Source organism: Lissotriton vulgaris, unplaced genomic scaffold (genome assembly GCF_964263255.1).
Source record: "Lissotriton vulgaris unplaced genomic scaffold, aLisVul1.2 SCAFFOLD_301, whole genome shotgun sequence".
NCBI classification, from domain to species: domain Eukaryota; kingdom Metazoa; phylum Chordata; class Amphibia; order Caudata; family Salamandridae; genus Lissotriton; species Lissotriton vulgaris.
This window is the reverse complement of record NW_028244321.1, coordinates 1,030,001-1,053,879: the sequence shown is the minus strand read 5'-3', so window position 1 is coordinate 1,053,879 and position 23,879 is coordinate 1,030,001. Positions and strand designations below refer to the sequence as shown.

Genomic DNA, 23,879 nt, shown 5'->3' with positions numbered 1-23,879 from the left:
TAGCACTTTTATTTTATTTCTCTATTTGCTTCTTTTATTGGTAAAGTAAGTTTCAAGTGCATGCACAGGTATGACCGAGAGAGCCAGGGTATAATAATTTGAAGCGTTTTCACCAGCGCTAATGAAGGACGAGAGTTATAGCAAAGATATGAAAGGGGGAGCGATAATAAATATGTGATATGGTAATAGTGACACCAAAATAAGCCACCTATTTATAAAACTGACATGGAAGAAATACTAAAGGTTAACTTCTGAAATTGTAGCCGATGTTAAAAAGATTCTCGTTGTCAGCAGGATTCGAACCTGTGCGGGGAGACCCCAATGGATTTCTAGTCCATCGCCTTACCACTCGGCCACAACAACTGACTTCAAGGCATGTGCACATAAACTGTATGCAAGTTTTCAAGGTGTCCCACAGCAAATTCCTTATATTCTGCAATGCACTTTTTAAAAAAAATGTTTTTTTAAGCAGGCACATTCTCTACTAAAAACAAAAATTGCATGCGTATATCTCTAGTTTGGAATACCATAGGCTTGCATGCATACTCTCATGGGTCACTCAAGTTTTTTGGACCCTATTGCACTCTGTTTTCATGCTGCTTTTAGTATATGGCCCATATTACAGAAGTCTACCATCTTTGAGTATTTGAGGCTCCTTTGTAAGTGCTTTATATTTTTTCCTTGAAGAGCTATATAATAAAGGGGTCCGGGAAAGATTGCATTTATGGAAGATTAAAGTAGGCCCACTTGTCACACCAAATGCTGTAGAGAAACCTGATGTTTTACTCATGGTATCCTTAGTTCGTTTTTGTTAGACCTTGCATTCTTAAGGTGGTCCCAACCCCACCTTATTGCTTTTCACCTCCGCATTTTGCTGTATCTTTTTGTTGGCCTTAGGACTCTGATCACTTTATCGCTACTAATCAGTGCTGAGGGTGCACGTGCTTCTTCCCTAATCATGTGTATAATTGGAGTATACCTGACTGACAGATTTAATTTACTTGAAAGCCCCTTGTAAAGTGGTATACCATGTACCCAGGGACTGATTGTGCCGCCCAAAGAAATAGCATTTCAAACCTGTCTCCAGCCTGCTACTGCAGTGCCTGTGCTGCAGTGTACTGCCACTTCGACTTGGCATTTAAAACTACTTGCCAAGCCTTAAACTCCAATTTTATTACATATCAGTAACCCCTAAGGTAGGCCCTAGGTAGTCCTAGGGGCATCATGCTATGTAAGTAAAAGGTAAGACATGTACTGTGGTAGTTTGTATGTCCTAGTAGTATCAAACAGTCTATTACATTTTTCACTACTGTGAGGTCTGCCCCTCTCATAGGTTAAACAACAAGGGGTGGTGATGGACAGAGTTTCTGAATTAAGCAGAATACTCTCACCCAGTCAAGAGATCAGGGCTAGATCCAACACCGTTTTTTAGCTCACTGCACCATCCCAGCTTAGAACCTAGCTGTATGCAAATTAGTCTGTTCCTGTCCCAGTGCATGATGGGAACAGGGCAAACTAAACTACAAAGCCAATTCTTTCACTGGGAAGGAAACAAGCTTCCGGGGACCGGTTTCTGGCATTACAGCCGTCTTCGGCCCGGCTTGCTTGAATCCTGATGGTGCAATGAGCAAGGGACTCACATCTGAGTATACCCTTCCACGCTTATGGTGGACAAAATAATTGAACAACAAGGGGTGGTGATGGACAGAGTTTCTGAATTAAGCAGAATACTCTCACCCAGTCAAGAGATCAGGGCTAGATCCAACACCGTTTTTTAGCTCACTGCACCATCCCAGCTTAGAACCTGGCTGTATGCAAATTAGTCTGTTCCTGTCCCAGTGCATGATGGGAACAGGGCAAACTAAACTACAAAGCCAATTCTTTCACTGGGAAGGAAACAAGCTTCCGGGGACCGGTTTCTGGCATTACAGCCGTCTTCGGCCCGGCTTGCTTGAATCCTGATGGTGCAATGAGCAAGGGACTCACATCTGAGTATACCCTTCCACGCTTATGGTGGACAAAATATTTAAACAACAAGGGGTGGTGATGGACAGAGTTTCTGAATTAAGCAGAATACTCTCACCCAGTCAAGAGATCAGGGCTAGATCCAACACCGTTTTTTAGCTCACTGCACCATCCCAGCTTAGAACCTGGCTGTATCCAAATTAGTCTGTTCCTGTCCCAGTGCATGATGGGAACAGGGCAAACTAAACTACAAAGCCAATTCTTTCACTGGGAAGGAAACAAGCTTCTGGGGACCGGTTTCTGGCATTACAGCCGTCTTCGGCCCGGCTTGCTTGAATCCTGATGGTGCAATGAGCAAGGGACTCACATCTGAGTATACCCTTCCACACTTATGGTGGACAAAATAATTGAACAACAAGAGGTGGTGATGGACAGAGTTTCTGAATTAAGCAGAATACTCTCACCCAGTCAAGAGATCAGGGCTAGATCCAACACCGTTTTTTAGCTCACTGCACCATCCCAGCTTAGAACCTGGCTGTATGCAAATTAGTCTGTTCCTGTCCCAGTGCATGATGGGAACAGGGCAAACTAAACTACAAAGCCAATTCTTTCACTGGGAAGGAAACAAGCTTCCGGGGACCGGTTTCTGGCATTACAGCCGTCTTCGGCCCGGCTTGCTTGAATCCTGATGGTGCAATGAGCAAGGGACTCACATCTGAGTATACCCTTCCACGCTTATGGTGGACAAAATAATTAAACAACAAGGGGTGGTGATGGACAGAGTTTCTGAATTAAGCAGAATACTCTCACCCAGTCAAGAGATCAGGGCTAGATCCAACACCGTTTTTTAGCTCACTGCACCATCCCAGCTTAGAACCTGGCTGTATGCAAATTAGTCTGTTCCTGTCCCAGTGCATGATGGGATCAGGGCAAACTAAACTACAAAGCCAATTCTTTCACTGGGAAGGAAACAACCTTCCGGGGGCCGGTTTCTGGCATTACAGCCGTCTTCGGCCCGGCTTGCTTGAATCCTGATGGTGCAATGAGCAAGGGACTCACATCTGAGTATACCCTTCCACACTTATGGTGGACAAAATAATTAAACAACAAGGGGTGGTGATGGACAGAGTTTCTGAATTAAGCAGAATACTCTCACCCAGTCAAGAGATCAGGGCTAGATCCAACACCGTTTTTTAGCTCACTGCACCATCCCAGCTTAGAACCTGGCTGTATGCAAATTAGTCTGTTCCTGTCCCAGTGCATGATGGGAACAGGGCAAACTAAACTACAAAGCCAATTCTTTCACTGGGAAGGAAACAAGCTTCCGGGGACTGGTTTCTGGCATTACAGCTGTCTTCGGCCCGGCTTGCTTGAATCCTGATGGTGCAATGAGCAAGGGACTCATATCTGAGTATACCCTTCCACGCTTATGGTGGACAAAATAATTAAACAACAAGGGGTGGTGATGGACAGAGTTTCTGAATTAAGCAGAATACTCTCACCCAGTCAAGAGATCAGGGCTAGATCCAACACCGTTTTTTAGCTCACTGCACCATCCCAGCTTAGAACCTGGCTGTATGCAAATTAGTCTGTTCCTGTCCCAGTGCATGATGGGAACAGGGCAAACTAAACTACAAAGCCAATTCTTTCACTGGGAAGGAAACAAGCTTCCGGGGGCCGGTTTCTGGCATTACAGCCGTCTTCGGCCCGGCTTGCTTGAATCCTGATGGTGCAATTAGCAAGGGACTCACATCTGAGTATACCCTTCCACGCTTATGGTGGACAAAATAATTAAACAACAAGGGGTGGTGATGGACAGAATTTCTGAATTAAGCAGAATACTCTCACCCAGTCAAGAGATCAGGGCTAGATCCAACACCGTTTTTTAGCTCACTGCACCATCCCAGCTTAGAACCTGGCTGTATGCAAATTAGTCTGTTCCTGTCCCAGTGCATGATGGGAACAGGGCAAACTAAACTACAAAGCCAATTCTTTCACTGGGAAGGAAACAAGCTTCCGGGGACCGGTTTCTGGCATTACAGCCGTCTTCGGCCCGGCTTGCTTGAATCCTGATGGTGCAATGAGCAAGGGACTCACATCTGAGTATACCCTTCCACGCAATGCCAGAAACTGGTCCCCGGTAGCTTGTCTCCTTTCCAGCCAGGTTCTGAGCTGGGATGGTGCAGTGAGATAAATAACGGTGATGGATCAAGCCCTGATCTTTGGACTGGGTAAGAGTGGTCTGCTTAATTCAGACACTCTGTTCATCACCACCCCCTTTCTGAATCGTTTTTGGCCACTATAGGTGTGGCGGGGTATACTCAGACATGAGTCCCTTTCTCACTGCACCATCAGGATTCAAGCAAGCCGGGCCGAAGACGGCTGAAATGCCAGAAACCGGTCCCCGGTAGCTTGTCTCCTTTCTGGTGAAGAATTGGCTTGGTAGTTTAGTCTGCCCTGTTCCCATGATGCACTGGGCCAGGGACAGGCTGATTTGCATATAGCCAGGTTCTGAGCTGGGATGGTGCAGTGAGATAAATAACGGTGATGGATCAAGCCCTGATCTTTGGACTGGGTAAGAGTGGTCTGCTTAATTCAGACACTCTGTTCATCACCACCCCCTTTCTGAATCGTTTTTGGCCACTATAGGTGTGGCGGGGTATACTCAGACATGAGTCCCTTTCTCACTGCACCATCAGGATTCAAGCAAGCCGGGCCGAAGACGGCTGAAATGCCAGAAACCGGTCCCCGGTAGCTTGTCTCCTTTCTGGTGAAGAATTGGCTTGGTAGTTTAGTCTGCCCTGTTCCCATGATGCACTGGGCCAGGGACAGACTGATTTGCATATAGCCAGGTTCTGAGCTGGGATGGTGCAGTGAGATAAATAACGGTGATGGATCAAGCCCTGATCTTTGGACTGGGTAAGAGTGGTCTGCTTAATTCAGACACTCTGTTCATCACCACCCCCTTTCTGAATCGTTTTTGGCCACTATAGGTGTGGCGGGGTATACTCAGACATGAGTCCCTTTCTCACTGCACCATCAGGATTCAAGCAAGCCGGGCCGAAGACGGCTGAAATGCCAGAAACCGGTCCCCGGTAGCTTGTCTCCTTTCTGGTGAAGAATTGGCTTGGTAGTTTAGTCTGCCCTGTTCCCATGATGCACTGGGCCAGGGACAGACTGATTTGCATATAGCCAGGTTCTGAGCTGGGATGGTGCAGTGAGATAAATAACGGTGATGGATCAAGCCCTGATCTTTGGACTGGGTAAGAGTGGTCTGCTTAATTCAGACACTCTGTTCATCACCACCCCCTTTCTGAATCGTTTTTGGCCACTATAGGTGTGGCGGGGTATACTCAGACATGAGTCCCTTTCTCACTGCACCATCAGGATTCAAGCAAGCCGGGCCGAAGACGGCTGAAATGCCAGAAACCGGTCCCCGGTAGCTTGTCTCCTTTCTGGTGAAGAATTGGCTTGGTAGTTTAGTCTGCCCTGTTCCCATGATGCACTGGGCCAGGGACAGACTGATTTGCATATAGCCAGGTTCTGAGCTGGGATGGTGCAGTGAGATAAATAACGGTGATGGATCAAGCCCTGATCTTTGGACTGGGTAAGAGTGGTCTGCTTAATTCAGACACTCTGTTCATCACCACCCCCTTTCTGAATCGTTTTTGGCCACTATAGGTGTGGCGGGGTATACTCAGACATGAGTCCCTTTCTCACTGCACCATCAGGATTCAAGCAAGCCAGGCCGAAGACGGCTGAAATGCCAGAAACCGGTCCCCGGTAGCTTGTCTCCTTTCTGGTGAAGAATTGGCTTGGTAGTTTAGTCTGCCCTGTTCCCATGATGCACTTGGCCAGGGACAGACTGATTTGCATATAGCCAGGTTCTGAGCTGGGATGGTGCAGTGAGATAAATAACGGTGATGGATCAAGCCCTGATCTTTGGACTGGGTAAGAGTGGTCTGCTTAATTCAGACACTCTGTTCATCACCACCCCCTTTCTGAATCCCTCTCATAGGTTAGCATTGGGTATTCCCTTATACTTTTTGGGGGGTAATTCCATATCAGAGAGGAGAAGCTTTATTTATTTATTGATAAATCCTATCTACTGGTGAGGTTGGATTTAATCTTACTATTGTATAAATGCCATTTTTAGAGAGTGAGCATTTCTCTGCACTTACTGCTCTATTTGCATGAAAACCTGTCTTCAATTGACGTCTGGATTGGGCTGAGAGACAGCTACATATGTGCATTCCCTGTAGACAGCCACAACACAGGTCACTCAACTGCAACTGCATTCATCTGCATTCTGATTGGCCTGGGGAGTGCTCCGCTCCCCTTACCGCAAATATGTTCAAGAACGATAATTTATGTCAGTAAGTACAGTATACCTACATCTTATAATCATGTGTGTTTAAATAATTTGTCGTTAGATCGTTTAAATATTGAAAAGGATCTGTTTTTAATAGACATTTTACAAAAACAACTGGTACATTTGGGAATTCTGTAAAGGAAAATCCCAACTGCCGTGACATTGCCAACCACAATGCTGTGACTCGAATTAGAACCGAGGTTGCTGCGGCCACAACGCAGAGTACTAACCACTATACGATCACGGCGAGCTACTTGGGCTCAATAACGTACAGTGACATGAAGAAATTATAATTCGGAACACTCAGGGATACTCCTGTGATAGGCTGAATGTGTTCATTGCTTCCTCATTCCTTATACAAAGGCTTTATCTCCTCAGTGGTTGATAGGCTGAAACCGTTTCCTGGCCGCCTGCTTGTGAACTGGCAGGAGTCAAAGATCACACATACACTGGTGGGCCTGTGAAGGGACACCAATGCAGAGAAACACACCTGGCACAGATATTCTATTCTGTTTATTAGACCTGCATCTCCCCTGTACCTCCTCAAGCCATCTGTATGTGAAGCAAGAAAGAGTTAAGGAACGGTCCATCTACACTTTTATTGGGAGGATGCTGCCGTGAGCTCCTCCCAGCTAATCACACAAACAGCAGTAAAGCAAGATAACTACACAGTTAGGGGGGACTGCATGGTTAGGTTTTTGAGGAATTATTGAAACTGACCTCAGTGACCCATAATCAGAGCTGTGGCTAATGACTGCATGCCTAATTATGATGAAGCAAGCACCATGGCTCGTAGGGGCCCCACAAAACACTTTTCTTAGCTCATTGAATTAAAGTATAAACTTCTGCCATGTGTGAGTGGTAAAGACTTGTTAATTTTGTTGCTTTTCAAATTCACGTCTGACAACAAGACGAAGGAACATTGGGGCATCAGACGCTTTGGAAAGTAGCCACCAACCGCAGAGAAAGAGAGAAAGAGGGAAAAGACAGTATGAGGTGTGGAGAACACAGCAGCAGGTACAAGGAGCTCAAATGAGATTAATGGCGCCTAAAAAGAGCACGTAAAGGAACAGTTACAAATCTAAGAAAAGGGAAAGAAAAGACTAGGAAAAAACACAGAAAGAGCTTGTAGATGAAATTCTCTTCCAGGAACAGCAGGTTAAGAGAAATTACACACGGAGCAGTTAAGCTTGTAACACGGGGGAGAATAGAAAAGAAAATGCAATTTTATGAAGTGTGTTTGCCTAATCCAGCTAGCACTTTTATTTTATTTCTCTATTTGCTTCTTTTATTGGTAAAGTAAGTTTCAAGTGCATGCACAGGTATGACCGAGAGAGCCAGGGTATAATAATTTGAAGCGTTTGCACCAGCGCTAATGAAGGACGAGAGTTATAGCAAAGATATGAAAGGGGGAGCGATAATAAATATGTGATATGGCAATAGTGACACCAAAATATGCCACCTATTTATAAAACTGACATGGAAGAAATACTAAAGGTTAACTTCTGAAATTGAAGCCGATGTTAAAAAGATTCTCGTTGTCGGCAGGATTCGAACCTGCGCGGGGAGACCCCAATGGATTTCTAGTTCATCGCCTTAACCACTCGGCCACAACAACTGACTGTGAGGTGTGTGCACATAATCTGTATGCAAGTTTTATAGGTGTCCCACAGCAAATTCCTGATATTCTGCAATGCACTTTTTAAAAATAATGTTTTTTTCAGCAGGCACATTCTCTCCTAAAAACAAAAATTGCATGCGTATATCTCCAGTTTGGAATACCATAGGCTTGCATGCATACTCTCATGGGTCACTCAAGTTTTTTGGACCCTATTGCACTCTGTTGTCGTGCTGCTTTTAGTATATGGCCCATATTACAGAAGTCTACCATCTTTGAGCATTTGAGGCTCCTTTGTAAGTGCTTTATATTTTTTCCTTGAAGAGCTATATAATAAAGGGGTCCGGGAAAGATTGCATTTATGGAAGATAAAAGAAGGCCCACTTGTCTCACCAAATGCTGTAGAGAAACCTGATGTTTTACTCATGTTATCCTTAGTTCGTTTTTGTTAGACATTGCATTCTTAAGGTGGTCCCAACCCCAACTAATTGCTTTTCACCTCCGCATTTTGCTGTATCTTTTTGTTGGCCTTAGGACTCTGATCACTTTATCGCTACTAATCAGTGCTGAAGTGCACGTGCTTCTTCCCTAATCATGTGTATAATTGGAGTATACCTGACTGACAGATTTAATTTACTTGAAAGTCCCTTGTAAAGTGGTATACCATATACCCAGGGACTGATTGTGCCGCCCAAAGAAATAGCATTTCAAACCTGTCTCAAGCCTGCTACTGCAGTGCCTGTGCTGCAGTGTACTGCCACTTCGACTTGGCATTTAAAACTACTTGCCAAGCCTTAATCTCCAATTTTATTACATATCAGTAACCCCTAAGGTAGGCCCTAGGTAGTCCTAGGGGCATCATGCTATGTAAGTAAAAGGTAAGACATGTACTCTGGTAGTTTGTATGTCCTAGTAGTATCAAACAGTCTATTACATTTTTCACTACTGTGAGGTCTGCCCCTCTCATAGGTTAGCATTGGCTGTTCCCTTATACTTTTTGGAGGGTAATTCCATATCAGAGAGGAGAAGCTTTATTTATTTATTGATAAATCCTATCTACTGGTGAGGTTGGATTTAATCTTACTATTGTATAAATGCCATTTTTAGAGAGTGAGCATTTCTCTGCACTTACTGCTCTATTTGCATGAAAACCTGTCTTCAATTGACGTCTGGATTGGGCTGCGAGACAGCTACATATGTGCATTCCCTGTAGACAGCCACAACACAGGTCACTCAACTGCAACTGCATTCATCTGCATTCTGATTGGCCTGGGGGAGAGCTCCGCTCCCCTTACCGCAAATATGTTCAAGAACGATAATTTATGTCAGTAAGTACAGTATACCTACATCTTATAATCATGTGTGTTTAAATAATTTGTCGTTAGATCGTTTAAATATTGAAAAGGATCTGTTTTAATAGACATTTTACAAAAACAACTGGTACATTTGGGAATTCTGTAAAGGAAAATCCCAACTGCCGTGACATTGCCAACCACAATGCCGTGACTCGGATTCGAACCGAGGTTGCTGCAGCCACAATGCAGAGTACTAACCACTATACGATCACGGCGAGCTACTTGGGCTCGATAACGGATAGTGACATGAAGAAATTATAATTCGGAACACTCAGGGCTACTCCTGTGATAGGCTGAATGTGTTCATTGCTTCCTCATTCCTTATACAAAGGCTTTATCTCCTCAGTGGTTGATAGGCTGAAACCGTTTCCTGGCCGCCTGCTTGTGAACTGGCAGGAGTCAAAGATCACACATACACTGGTGGGCCTGTGAAGGGACACCAATGCAGAGAAACACACCTGGCGCAGATATTCTATTCTGTTTATTAGACCTGCATCTCCCCTGTACCTCCTCAAGCCATCTGTATGTGAAGCAAGAAAGAGTTAAGGAACAGTCCATCTACACTTTTATTGGGAGGATGCTGCCGTGAGCTCCTCCCAGCTAATCACACAAACAGCAGTAAAGCAAGATAACTACACAGTTAGGGGGGACTGCATGGTTAGGTTTTTGAGGAAATATTGAAACTGACCTCAGTGACCCATAATCAGAGCTGTGGCTAATGACTGCATGCCTAATTATGATGAAGCAAGCACCATGGCTCGTAGGGGCCCCACAACACACTTTTCTTAGCTCATTGAATTACAGTATAAACTTCTGCCATGTGTGAGTGGTAAAGGCTTGTTAATTTTGTTGCTTTTCAAATTCACGTCTGACAACAAGACGAAGGAACATTGGGGCATCAGACGCTTTGGAAAGTAGCCACCAACCGCAGAGATTGAGAGAAAGAGGGAAAAGACAGTATGAGGTGTGGAGAAAACAGCAGCAGGTGCAAGGAGCTCAAATGAGATTAATGGCGCCTAAATAGAGCACATAAAGGAACAGTTACAAATCTAAGAAAAGGGAAAGAAAAGACTAGGAAAAAACACAGAAAGAGCTTGTAGATGAAATTCTCTTCCAGGAACAGCAGGTTAAGAGAAATTACACAGGGAGCAGTTAAGCTTGTAACACGGGGGAGAATAGAAAAGAAAATGCAGTTTTATGAAGTGTGTTTGCCTAATCCAGCTAGCACTTGTATTTTATTTCTCTATTTGCTTCTTTTATTGGTAAAGTAAGTTTCAAGTGCATGCACAGGTATGACCGAGAGAGCCAGGGTATAATAATTTGAAGCGTTTGCTCCAGCGCTAATGAAGGACGAGAGTTATGGCAAAGATATGAAAGGGGGAGCGATAATAAATATGTGATATGGCAATAGTGACACCAAAATAAGCCACCTATTTATAAAACTGACATGGAAGAAAAACTAAAGGTTAACTTCTGAAATTGTAGCCGATGTTAAAAAGATTCTCGTTGTCGGCAGGATTCGAACCTGCGCTGGGAGACCCCAATGGATTTCTAGTCCATCGCCTTAACCACTCAGCCACAACAACTGACTGTAAGGCGTGTGCACATAATCTGTATGCAAGTTTTCAAGGTGTCCCACAGCAAATTCCTGATATTCTGCAATGCACTTTTTAAAAATAATGTTTTTTTCAGCAGGCACATTCTCTCCTAGAAACAAAAATTGCATGCGTATATCTCTAGTTTGGAATACCATAGGCTTGCATGCATACTCTCATGGGTCACTCAAGTTTTTTGGACCCTATTGCACTCTGTTTTCGTGCTGCTTTTAGTATATGGCCCATATTACAGAAGTCTACCATCTTTGAGTATTTGAGGCTCCTTTGTAAGTGCTTTATATTTTTTCCTTGAAGAGCTATATAATAAAGGGGTCCGGGAAGGATTGCATTTATGGAAGATAAAAGAAGGCCCACTTGTCTCACCAAATGCTGTAGAGAAACCTGATGTTTTACTCATGTTATCCTTAGTTCGTTTTTGTTAGACCTTGCATTCTTTTTTTTTTTTTTTTTTTTTAATTTTTGAAAACCTTTATTGTGCATTAAGAACAGAACAAGTACGGGCCTACAACCATCAGGCAAGCCACGAATACTGTTGAAGCACCAGAGCGCGCAATACGGCGACACAGTATCACATTATACATAGGCAGGCATTTAAAGGTTTGTCCCAGGAGCAATGAAGGTTAATTTTCAATGTTTTTGTTGCAACTATTAAGTTCGACATTCCCAATTTGCATTTTAAAACATAAACTATATACTAAAAAGGCGGAGTCCGTGCAGGCACAGCGTGACAGTAGCGACAAATTCACCACCTAGGCAACAAACTAAAAGTCAAGTCCCCCCAGGCGGAATGGCGGCTCAAAGTATTTGCAACAGGGTATCAGATCCAACATAGTAGACAATGTCCACCGCCACCCGCCCACTAGCATTCCCAAACACGGACCCAAGATAGAATAAAGAAGACGAAAAGAAACGAAGAGAAACAAGGCACCATAGAAACTGAAACAAACTAAAAACCCATCCCCCAACCCCCCACCCTACACGCATGCAGAGGCTACGGCCTACCCCCCCCCCCCCCCCCCAGCAGTGTGTCTGTCGCCCAATAAACCCAAAATATAGGACAGGAAAAGAGAGAAGAGAAAGAAAAAGAAATACAGTAATACCTGAAATAAAGGGAGGAAGAAAAGAGTATCCTAATCCAAACCTCCCATAGAACATCTAAGACCGGAGGAGGGCCAATACCACTTAATCTCTGACCCCCCAACCCGCACCAAACCTCCACCCCAACAGCTAGGATCAATCAAAGAAACAACCAGCTTGTGAACCCTCGGCCACCCATTCCCGGAACCCCGAACCATAGAGAAACACAAGTAACCAACTCCACAGTTTATGTCCTGCAACCCCGACAGTACACTCTACCGCAAATCAGGATAGTAGGAGCATCTTCAGCCCTGGCCCCTGCGATCTGGGGCACCGACGTGGTCCGGTTGTACAGTGGCCATATTGAACTGGAGAGATAGACGGAGCGATCCCGGCAGGGTATAGCGCCGCCCATCAGAGCATGTCCACACCAAAGTCCTGCGAGCAACGATGATAGGAAGGGGGACCCCACGTTGGTTCAGAGCACTCAAATCAGTCTGCCAAAACAAAGTCATCCGCCTCAGGAGAAAGTTGCAATCGACACCAGCCGAACACAAAGGAAAAACCAAACATGGCGTCCGAGGACGGCTCACCAGCCACACCTCAGGACCCTCGTCCACAGGTAGCCGCTCCTTCATGTCAATCCGCGCCGGAACATCACCAGTCTCACTCACTCCCAGGTTATCTGGACACAACTGGGTAGGCTCCCCACTGTGATCGGGGTCAGGATGTGGAGAAGTGTCCTGCAGACGGGCGCCATCAAAGACCACCGGAGTAGCATAGGAAGCATTAACATCAAGGCGATCAATTAAGTCCCGGGCATTGTCCAGCATTTCAGATCGGAAAGAGCTCAATGCCCGCATGATGTCTCCTACACTAAATGGTAACGCAGAGGTGTACCGGGCAGCAGGTCTCTGCACACAGGGCTCGTAACAGGGTCGCAGCTCTCGAGGCCGGTCACCACCGTCTCTCCCCTCTAGGTAGACGTCCAGTCCGGGTACAGGATGTGTGTTTTCAGGGAGCACAGAAGCAGCACACGCCACTCCGGTGCCACGCACGGCGCCAATACAGCAGGAACAGCAGGGCATCTCTCTGGCAGCAGCCCGGAGGAATCACAGGAGCAAGGGGCACAGTCAGCAGTATGGCTTCCACCCCTTCGCCGTCGGAGAGTAGCGAGCCAGCAGCGCCAAGCATGAACAAAGGCGCAGATACACTGTTGCACTGCCGACCCCAACAGTATCAAGGCGCAAGATCAATCAAGGCTAAGCTGAGCCCCGCAGCGGTAAACACAGCGCCGCTACTTTTCCCCGCCGGTCAGATCGTCTCCGTGGCAAGATCCATAAAAAGTGCAAACATGGCCGGCCATGTCGAGAACAAAGGAAACGTCCCTCTGCCGCCAGCGCCGAGGGGGAGACAAGGGCGTCCCGGTACTTCTGCTTCACGGAACGAGCAGGGAAGCACACCGCTGGATGCCAAATCGTCTCCCGGTCCCGAGAATGCAGTTTGAAGACAGGATGGACAGCAGGAGAAATCGCGGGCCGGGAGAAAAGCGGAGGGATCGGCGGAGCCGAGGGATCAGGCGGCCATCTCGGATTTAGGCTAGGCTCCTCCCCAGACCTTGCATTCTTAAGGTGGTCCCAACCCCACCTTATTGCTTTTCACCTCCGCATTTTGCTGTATCTTTTTGTTGGCCTTAGGACTCTGATCACTTTATCGCTACTAATCAGTGCTGAAGTGCACGTGCTTCTTCCCTAATCATGTGTATAATTGGAGTATACCTGACTGACAGATTTAATTTACTTGAAAGCCCCTTGTAAAGTGGTATACCATATACCCAGGGACTGATTGTGCCGCCCAAAGAAATAGCATTTCAACCCTGTCTCAAGCCTGCTACTGCAGTGCCTGTGCTGCAGTGTACTGCCACTTCGACTTGGCATTTAAAACTACTTGCCAAGCCTTAAACTTCAATTTTATTACATATCAGTAACCCCTAAGGTAGGCCCTAGGTAGTCCTAGGGGCATCATGCTATGTAAGTAAAAGGTAAGACATGTACTGTGGTAGTTTGTATGCCCTAGTAGTATCAAACAGTCTATTACATTTTTCACTACTGTGAGGTCTGCCCCTCTCATAGGTTAGCATTGGGTATTCCCTTATACTTTTTGGGGGGTAATTCCATATCAGAGAGGAGAAGCTTTATTTATTTATTGATAAATCCTATCTACTGGTGAGGTTGGATTTAATCTTACTATTGTATAAATGCCATTTTTAGAGAGTGAGCATTTCTCTGCACTTACTGCTCTATTTGCATGAAAACCTGTCTTCAATTGACGTCTGGATTGGGCTGCGAGAGAGCTACATATGTGCATTCCCTGTAGACAGCCACAAGACAGGTCACTCAACTGCAACTGCATTTATCTGCATTCTGATTGGCCTGGGGGAGAGGTCCGCTCCCCTTACCGCAAATATGTTCAAGAACGATAATTTATGTCAGTAAGTACAGTATACCTACATCTCATAATCATGTGTGTTTAAATAATTTGTCGTTAGATCGTTTAAATATTGAAAAGGATCTGTTTTTAATAGACATTTTACAAAAACAACTGGTACATTTGGGAATTCTGTAAAGGAAAAACCCAACTGCCGTGACATTGCCAACCACAATGCCGTGACTCGGATTCGAACCGAGGTTGCTGCGGCCACAACGCAGAGTACTAACAACTATACGATCACGGCGAGCTACTTGGGCTCAATAACGTACAGTGACATGAAGAAATTATAATTCGGAACACTCAGGGCTACTCCTGTGATAGGCTGAATGTGTTCATTGCTTCCTCATTCCTTATACAAAGGCTTTATCTCCTCAGTGGTTGATAGGCTGAAACCGTTTCCTGGCCGCCTGCTTATCTACTGGTGAGGATGGATTTAATCTTACTATTGTATAAATGCCATTTTTAGAGAGTGAGCATTTCTCTGCACTTACTGCTCTATTTGCATCAAAACCTGTCTTCAATTGACGTCTGGATTGGGCTGCGAGACAGCTACATATGTGCATTCCCTGTAGACAGCCACAACACAGGTCACTCAACTGCAACTGCATTCATCTGCATTCTGATTGGCCTGGGGGAGAGATCCGCTCCCATTACCTCAAATATGTTCAAGAACGATAATTTATGTCAGTAAGTACAGTATACCTACATCTTATAATCTTGTGTGTTTAAATAATTTGTCGTTAGATCATTTAAATATTGAAAAGGATCTGTTTTTAATAGACATTTTACAAAAACAACTGGTACATTTGGGAATTCTGTAAAGGAAAAACCCAACTGCCGTGACATTGCCAACCACAATGCCGTGACTCGGATTCGAACCGAGGTTGCTGCGGCCACAACGCAGAGTACTAACCACTATACGATCACGGCGAGCTACTTGGGCTCAATAACATACAGTGACATGAAGAAATTATAATTCGGAACACTCAGGGCTACTCCTGTGATAGGCTGAATGTGTTCATTGCTTCCTCATTCCTTATACAAAGGCTTTATCTCCTCAGTGGTTGATAGGCTGAAACCATTTCCTGGCCGCCTGCTTGTGAACTGGCAGGAGTCAAAGATCACACATACACTGGTGGGCCTGTGATGGGACACCAATGCAGAGAAACACACCTGGCGCAGATATTCTATTCTGTTTATTAGACCTGCATCTCCCCTGTACCTCCTCAAGCCATCTGTATGTGAAGCAAGAAAGAGTTAAGGAACGGTCCATCTACACTTTTATTGGGAGGATGCTGCCGTGAGCTCCTCCCAGCTAATCACACAAACAGCAGTAAAGCAAGATAACTACACAGTTAGGGGGGACTGCATGGTTAGGTTTTTGAGGAATTATTGAAACTGACCTCAGTGACCCATAATCAGAGCTGTGGCTAATGACTGCATGCCTAATTATGATGAAGCAAGCACCATGGCTCGTAGGGGCCCCACAACACACTTTTCTTAGCTCATTGAATTAAAGTATACACTTCTGCCATGTGTGAGTGGTAAAGGCTCGTTAATTTTGTTGCTTTTCAAATTCACGTCTGACAACAAGACGAAGGAACATTGGGGCATCAGACGCTTTGGAAAGTAGCCACCAACTGCAGAGAAAGAGAGAAAGAGAGAAAAGACAGTATGAGGTGTGGAGAAAACAGCAGCAGGTACAAGGAGCTCAAATGAGATTAATGGCGCCTAAATAGAGCACGTAAAGGAACAGTTACAAATCTAAGAAAAGGGAAAGAAAAAACTAGGAAAAAACACAGAAAGAGCTTGTAGATGAAATTCTCTTCCAGGAACAGCAGGTTAAGAGAAATTACACAGGGAGCAGTTAAGCTTGTAACACGGGGGAGAATAGAAAAGAAAATGCAGTTTTATGGAGTGTGTTTGCCTAATCCAGCTAGCACTTTTATTTTATTTCTCTATTTGCTTCTTTTATTGGTAAAGTAAGTTTCAAGTGCATGCACAGGTATGACCGAGAGAGCCAGGGTATAATAATTTGAAGCGTTTGCACCAGCGCTAATGAAGCACGAGAGTTATAGCAAAGATATGAAAGGGGGAGCGATAATAAATATGTGATATGGCAATAGTGACACCAAAATAAGCTACCTATTTATAAAACTGACATGGAAGAAATACTAAAGGTTAACTTCTGAAATTGTAGCCGATGTTAAAAAGATTCTCGTTGTCGGCAGGATTCGAACCTGCGCGTGGAGACCCCAATGGATTTCTAGTCCATCGCCTTAACCACACGGTCACAACAACTGACAGTAAGGTGTGTGCACATAATCTAAATGCAAGTTTTCAAGGTGTCCCACAGCAAATTCCTGTTATTCTGCAATGCACTTTTTAAAAATAATGTTTTTTTCAGCAGGCACATTCTCTCCTAAAAACAAAATTTGCATGCGTATATCTCTAGTTTGGAATACCATAGGCTTGCATGCATACTCTTATGGGTCACTCAAGTTTTTTGGACCCTATTGCACTCTGTTTTCGTGCTGCTTTTAGTATATGGCCCATATTACAGAAGTCTACCATCTTTGAGTATTTGAGGCTCCTTTGTAAGTGCTTTATATTTTTTCCTTGAAGAGCTATATAATAAAGGGGTCCGGGAAAGATTGCATTTATGGAAGATAAAAGAAGGCCCACTTGTCTCACCAAATGCTGTAGAGAAACCTGATGTTTTACTCATGTTATCCTTAGTTCGTTTTTGTTAGACCTTGCATTCTTAAGGTGGTCCCAACCCCACCTTATTGCTTTTCACCTCCGCATTTTGCTGTATCTTTTTGTTGGCCTTCGGACTCTGATCACTTTATTGCTACTAATCAGTGCTGAAGTGCACGTGCTTCTTCCCTAATCATGTGTATAATTGGAGTATACCTGACTGACAGATTTAATTTACTTGAAAGCCCCTTGTAAAGTGGTATACCATATACCCAGGGACTGATTGTGCCGCCCAAAGAAATAGCATTTCAACCCTGTCTCAAGCCTGCTACTGCAGTGCCTTTGCTGCAGTGTACTGCCACTTCGACTTGGCATTTAAAACTACTTGCCAAGCCTTAAACTTCAATTTTTATTACATATCAGTAACCCCTAAGGTAGGCCCTAGGTAGTCCTAGGGGCATCATGCTATGTAAGTAAAAGGTAAGACATGTACTGTGGTAGTTTGTATGTCCTAGTAGTATCAAACAGTCTGTTACATTTTTCACTACTGTGAGGTCTGCCCCTCTCATAGGTTAGCATTGGGTATTCCCTTATACTTTTTGGGGGGTAATTCCATATCAGAGAGCAGAAGCTTTATTTATTTATTGATAAATCCTATCTACTGGTGAGGTTGGATTTAATCTTACTATTGTATAAATGCCATTTTTAGAGAGTGAGCATTTCTCTGCACTTACTGCTCTATTTGCATGAAAACCTGTCTTCAATTGACGTCTGGATTGGGCTGCGAGACAGCTACATATGTGCATTCCCTGTAGACAGCCACAACACAGGTCACTCAACTGCAACTGCATTCATCTGCATTCTGATTGGCCTGGGGGAGAGGTCCGCTCCCCTTACCGCAAATATGTTCAAGAACGATAATTTATGTCAGTAAGTACAGTATACCTACATCTTATAATCATGTGTGTTTAAATAATTTGTCGTTAGATCGTTTAAATATTGAAAAGGATCTGTTTTTAATAGACATTTTATAAAAACAACTGGTACATTTGGGAATTCTGTAAAGGAAAAACCCAACTGCCGTGACATTGCCAACCACAATGCCGTGACTCGGATTCGAACCGAGGTTGCTGCAGCCACAACGCAGAGTACTAACCACTATACGATCACGGCGAGCTACTTGGGCTCAATAACGTACAGTGACATGAAGAAATTATAATTCGGAACACTCAGGGCTACTCCTGTGATAGGCTGCATGTGTTCATTGCTTCCTCATTCCTTATACAAAGGCTTTATCTCCTCAGTGGTTGATAGGCTAAAACCGTTTCCTGGCCGCCTGCTTGTGAACTGGCAGGAGTCAAAGATCACACATACACTGGTGGGCCTGTGATGGGACACCAATGCAGAGAAACACACCTGGTGCAGATATTCTATTCTGTTTATTAGACCTGCAACTCCCCTGTACCTCCTCAAGCCATCTGTATGTGAAGCAAGAAAGAGTTAAAGAGCGGTCCATCTACACTTTTATTGGGAGGATGCTGCCGTGAGCTCCTCCCAGCTAATCACACAAACAGCAGTAAAGCAAGATAACTACACAGTTAGGGGGGACTGCATGGTTAGGTTTTTGAGGAATTATTGAAACTGACCTCAGTGACCCATAATCAGAGCTGTGGCTAATGACTGCATGCCTAATTATGATGAAGCAAGCACCATGGCTCGTAGGTGCCCCACAACACACTTTTCTTAGCTCATTGAATTAAAGTATAAACTTCTGCCATGTGTGAGTGGTAAAGGCTTGTTAATTTTGTTGCTTTTCAAATTCACGTCTGACAACAAGACGAAGGAACATTGGGGCATCAGACGCTTTGGAAAGTAGCCACCAACCGCAGAGAAAGAGAGAAAGAGGGAAAAGGCAGTATGAGGTGTGGAGAAAACAGCAGCAGGTACAGGGAGCTCAAATGAGATTAATGGCGCCTAAATAGAGCACGTAAAGGAACAGTTACAAATCTAAGAAAAGGGAAAGAAAAGACTAGGAAAAAACACAGAAAGAGCTTGTAGATGAAATTCTCATCCAGCAACAGCAGGTTAAGAGAAATTAAACAGGGAGCAGTTAAGCTTGTAACACGGGGGAGAATAGAAAAGAAAATGCAGTTTTATGAAGTGTGTTTGCCTAATCCAGCTAGCACTTTTATTTTATTTCTCTATTTGCTTCTTTTATTGGTAAAGTAAGTTTCAAGTGCATGCACAGGTATGACCGAGAGAGCCAGGGTATAATAATTTGAAGCGTTTGCACCAGCGCAAATGAAGGACGAGAGTTATAGCAAAGATATGAAAGGGGGAGCGATAATAAATATGTGATATGGCAATAGTGACACCAAAATAAGCCACCTATTTATAAAACTGACATGGAAGAAATACTAAAGGTTAACTTCTGAAATTGTAGCCGATGTTAAAAAGATTCCCGTTGTCGGCAGGATTCGAACCTGCGCGGGGAGACCCCAAAGGATTTCTAGTCCATCGCCTTAACCACTCGGCCACAACAACTGACTGCAAGGTGTGTGCACATAATCTGTATGCAAGTTTTCAAGGTGTCCCACAGCAAATTCCTGATATTCTGCAATGCACTTTTAAAAAATAAGGTTTTTTTCAGCAGGCACATTCTCTCCTAAAAACAAAAATTGCATGCGTATATCTCTAGTTTGGAATACCATAGGCTTGCATGCATACTCTCATGGGTCACTCAAGTTTTTTGGACCCTATTGCACTCTGTTTTCGTGCTGCTTTTAGTATATGTCCCATATTAAAGAAGTCTACCATCTTTGAGTATTTGAGGCTCCTTTGTAAGTGCTTTATATTTTTTCCTTGAAGAGCTATATAATAAAGGGGTCCGGGAAGGATTGCATTTATGGAAGATAAAAGAAGGCCCACTTGTCTCACCAAATGCTGTGAAGAAACCTGATGTTTTACTCATGTTATCCTTAGTTCGTTTTTGTTGGACCTTGCATTCTTAAGGTGGTCCCAACCCCACCTTATTGCTTTTCACCTCCGCATTTTGCTGTATCTTTTTGTTGGCCTTAGGACTCTGATCACTTTATCGCTACTAATCAGTGCTGAAGTGCACGTGCTTCTTCCCTAATCATGTGTATAATTGGAGTATACCTGACTGACAGATTTAATTTACTTGAAAGCCCCTTGTAAAGTGGTATACCATATACCCAGGGACTGATTGTGCCGCCCAAAGAAATAGCATTTCAAACCTGTCTCAAGCCTGCTACTGCAGTGCCTGTGCTGCAGTGTACTGCCACTTCGACTTGACATTTAAAACTACTTGCCAAGCCTTAAACTCCAATTTTATTACATATCAGTAACCCCTAAGGTAGGCCCTAGGTAGTCCTAGGGGCATCATGCTATGTAAGTAAAAGGTAAGACATGTACTGTGGTAGTTTGTATGTCCTAGTAGTATCAAACAGTCTATAAAATGTTTCACTACTGTGAGGTCTGCCCCTCTCATAGCTTAGCATTGGGTATTCCCTTATACTTTTTGGGGGGTAATTCCATATCAGAGAGGAGAAGCTTTATTTATTTATTGATAAATCCTATCTACTTGTGAGGTTGGATTTAATCTTACTATTGTATAAATGCCATTTTTAGAGAGTGAGCATTTCTCTGCACTTACTGCTCTATTTGCATTGAAACCTGTCTTCGATTGACGTCTGGATTGGGCTGCGAGACAGCTACATATGTGCATTCCCTGTAGACAGCCACAACACAGGTCACTCAACTGCAACTGCATTCATCTGCATTCTGATTGGCCTGGGGGAGAGCTCCGCTCCCCTTACCGCAAATATGTTCAAGAACGATAATTTATGTCAGTAAGTACAGTATACCTACATCTTATAATCATGTGTGTTTAAATAATTTGTTGTTAGATCGTTTAAATATTGAAAAGGATCTGTTTTTAATAGACATTTTACAAAAACAACTGGTACATTTGGGAATTCTGTAAAGGAAAAACCCAACTGCCGTGACATTGCCAACCACAATGCCGTGACTCGGATTCGAACCGAGGTTGCTGCGGCCACAACGCAGAGTACTAACCACTATACTATCACGGCGAGCTACTTGGGCTCAATAACGTACAGTGACATGAAGAAATTATAATTCGGAACATTCAGGGCTACTCCTGTGATAGGCTGAATGTGTTCATTGCTTCCTCATTCCTTATACAAAGGCTTTATCTCCTCAGTGGTTGATAGGCTGAAACCGTTTCCTGGCGGCCTGCTTGTGAACTGGCAGGAGTCAAAGATCACACATACACTGGTGGGCCTGTGATGGGACACCAATGCAGAGAAACACACCTGGTGCAGATATTCTATTCTGTTTATTAGACCTGCAACTCCCCTGTACCTCCTCAAGCCATCTGTATGTGAAGCAAGAAAGAGTTAAAGAGCGGTCCATCTACACTTTTATTGGGAGGATGCTGCCGTGAGCTCCTCCCAGCTAATCACACAAACAGCAGTAAAGCAAGATAACTACACAGTTAGGGGGGACTGCATGGTTAGGTTTTTGAGGAATTATTGAAACTGACCTCAGTGACCCATAATCAGAGCTGTGGCTAATGACTGCATGCCTAATTATGATGAAGCAAGCACCATGGCTCGTAGGTGCCCCACAACACACTTTTCTTAGCTCATTGAATTAAAGTATAAACTTCTGCCATGTGTGAGTGGTAAAGGCTTGTTAATTTTGTTGCTTTTCAAATTCACGTCTGACAACAAGACGAAGGAACATTGGGGCATCAGACGCTTTGGAAAGTAGCCACCAACCGCAGAGAAAGAGAGAAAGAGGGAAAAGGCAGTATGAGGTGTGGAGAAAACAGCAGCAGGTACAGGGAGCTCAAATGAGATTAATGGCGCCTAAATAGAGCACGTAAAGGAACAGTTACAAATCTAAGAAAAGGGAAAGAAAAGACTAGGAAAAAACACAGAAAGAGCTTGTAGATGAAATTCTCATCCAGCAACAGCAGGTTAAGAGAAATTAAACAGGGAGCAGTTAAGCTTGTAACACGGGGGAGAATAGAAAAGAAAATGCAGTTTTATGAAGTGTGTTTGCCTAATCCAGCTAGCACTTTTATTTTATTTCTCTATTTGCTTCTTTTATTGGTAAAGTAAGTTTCAAGTGCATGCACAGGTATGACCGAGAGAGCCAGGGTATAATAATTTGAAGCGTTTGCACCAGCGCAAATGAAGGACGAGAGTTATAGCAAAGATATGAAAGGGGGAGCGATAATAAATATGTGATATGGCAATAGTGACACCAAAATAAGCCACCTATTTATAAAACTGACATGGAAGAAATACTAAAGGTTAACTTCTGAAATTGTAGCCGATGTTAAAAAGATTCCCGTTGTCGGCAGGATTCGAACCTGCGCGGGGAGACCCCAAAGGATTTCTAGTCCATCGCCTTAACCACTCGGCCACAACAACTGACTGCAAGGTGTGTGCACATAATCTGTATGCAAGTTTTCAAGGTGTCCCACAGCAAATTCCTGATATTCTGCAATGCACTTTTAAAAAATAAGGTTTTTTTCAGCAGGCACATTCTCTCCTAAAAACAAAAATTGCATGCGTATATCTCTAGTTTGGAATACCATAGGCTTGCATGCATACTCTCATGGGTCACTCAAGTTTTTTGGACCCTATTGCACTCTGTTTTCGTGCTGCTTTTAGTATATGTCCCATATTAAAGAAGTCTACCATCTTTGAGTATTTGAGGCTCCTTTGTAAGTGCTTTATATTTTTTCCTTGAAGAGCTATATAATAAAGGGGTCCGGGAAGGATTGCATTTATGGAAGATAAAAGAAGGCCCACTTGTCTCACCAAATGCTGTGAAGAAACCTGATGTTTTACTCATGTTATCCTTAGTTCGTTTTTGTTGGACCTTGCATTCTTAAGGTGGTCCCAACCCCACCTTATTGCTTTTCACCTCCGCATTTTGCTGTATCTTTTTGTTGGCCTTAGGACTCTGATCACTTTATCGCTACTAATCAGTGCTGAAGTGCACGTGCTTCTTCCCTAATCATGTGTATAATTGGAGTATACCTGACTGACAGATTTAATTTACTTGAAAGCCCCTTGTAAAGTGGTATACCATATACCCAGGGACTGATTGTGCCGCCCAAAGAAATAGCATTTCAAACCTGTCTCAAGCCTGCTACTGCAGTGCCTGTGCTGCAGTGTACTGCCACTTCGACTTGACATTTAAAACTACTTGCCAAGCCTTAAACTCCAATTTTATTACATATCAGTAACCCCTAAGGTAGGCCCTAGGTAGTCCTAGGGGCATCATGCTATGTAAGTAAAAGGTAAGACATGTACTGTGGTAGTTTGTATGTCCTAGTAGTATCAAACAGTCTATAAAATGTTTCACTACTGTGAGGTCTGCCCCTCTCATAGCTTAGCATTGGGTATTCCCTTATACTTTTTGGGGGGTAATTCCATATCAGAGAGGAGAAGCTTTATTTATTTATTGATAAATCCTATCTACTTGTGAGGTTGGATTTAATCTTACTATTGTATAAATGCCATTTTTAGAGAGTGAGCATTTCTCTGCACTTACTGCTCTATTTGCATTGAAACCTGTCTTCGATTGACGTCTGGATTGGGCTGCGAGACAGCTACATATGT

At 43.8% G+C, this 23,879-nt stretch overlaps 9 non-coding genes across 9 annotated transcripts; all 9 read right to left on the bottom strand.

The window, feature by feature from the left end:
• Nucleotides 1-282: 282 nt before the first annotated feature.
• TRNAS-AGA (transfer RNA serine (anticodon AGA)) lies at nt 283-363 on the bottom strand. The gene has a single exon. It is a non-coding gene; the product is annotated as a tRNA-Ser (tRNA).
• Nucleotides 364-7,873: 7,510 nt separating this feature from the next.
• TRNAS-AGA (transfer RNA serine (anticodon AGA)) lies at nt 7,874-7,955 on the bottom strand. The gene has a single exon. It is a non-coding gene; the product is annotated as a tRNA-Ser (tRNA).
• Nucleotides 7,956-9,453: 1,498 nt separating this feature from the next.
• Nucleotides 9,454-9,525, bottom strand: TRNAH-GUG (transfer RNA histidin (anticodon GUG)). Its single transcript has one exon. It is a non-coding gene; the product is annotated as a tRNA-His (tRNA).
• Nucleotides 9,526-10,814: 1,289 nt separating this feature from the next.
• On the bottom strand, nt 10,815-10,896 carry TRNAS-AGA (transfer RNA serine (anticodon AGA)). The gene has a single exon. It is a non-coding gene; the product is annotated as a tRNA-Ser (tRNA).
• Nucleotides 10,897-15,351: 4,455 nt separating this feature from the next.
• TRNAH-GUG (transfer RNA histidin (anticodon GUG)) lies at nt 15,352-15,423 on the bottom strand. Its single transcript has one exon. It is a non-coding gene; the product is annotated as a tRNA-His (tRNA).
• A 2,871-nt stretch (nt 15,424-18,294) lies between these two features.
• On the bottom strand, nt 18,295-18,366 carry TRNAH-GUG (transfer RNA histidin (anticodon GUG)). Its single transcript has one exon. It is a non-coding gene; the product is annotated as a tRNA-His (tRNA).
• A 1,289-nt stretch (nt 18,367-19,655) lies between these two features.
• TRNAS-AGA (transfer RNA serine (anticodon AGA)) lies at nt 19,656-19,737 on the bottom strand. The gene has a single exon. It is a non-coding gene; the product is annotated as a tRNA-Ser (tRNA).
• Nucleotides 19,738-21,236: 1,499 nt separating this feature from the next.
• On the bottom strand, nt 21,237-21,308 carry TRNAH-GUG (transfer RNA histidin (anticodon GUG)). The gene has a single exon. It is a non-coding gene; the product is annotated as a tRNA-His (tRNA).
• A 1,289-nt stretch (nt 21,309-22,597) lies between these two features.
• On the bottom strand, nt 22,598-22,679 carry TRNAS-AGA (transfer RNA serine (anticodon AGA)). The gene has a single exon. It is a non-coding gene; the product is annotated as a tRNA-Ser (tRNA).
• Nucleotides 22,680-23,879: the final 1,200 nt, after the last annotated feature.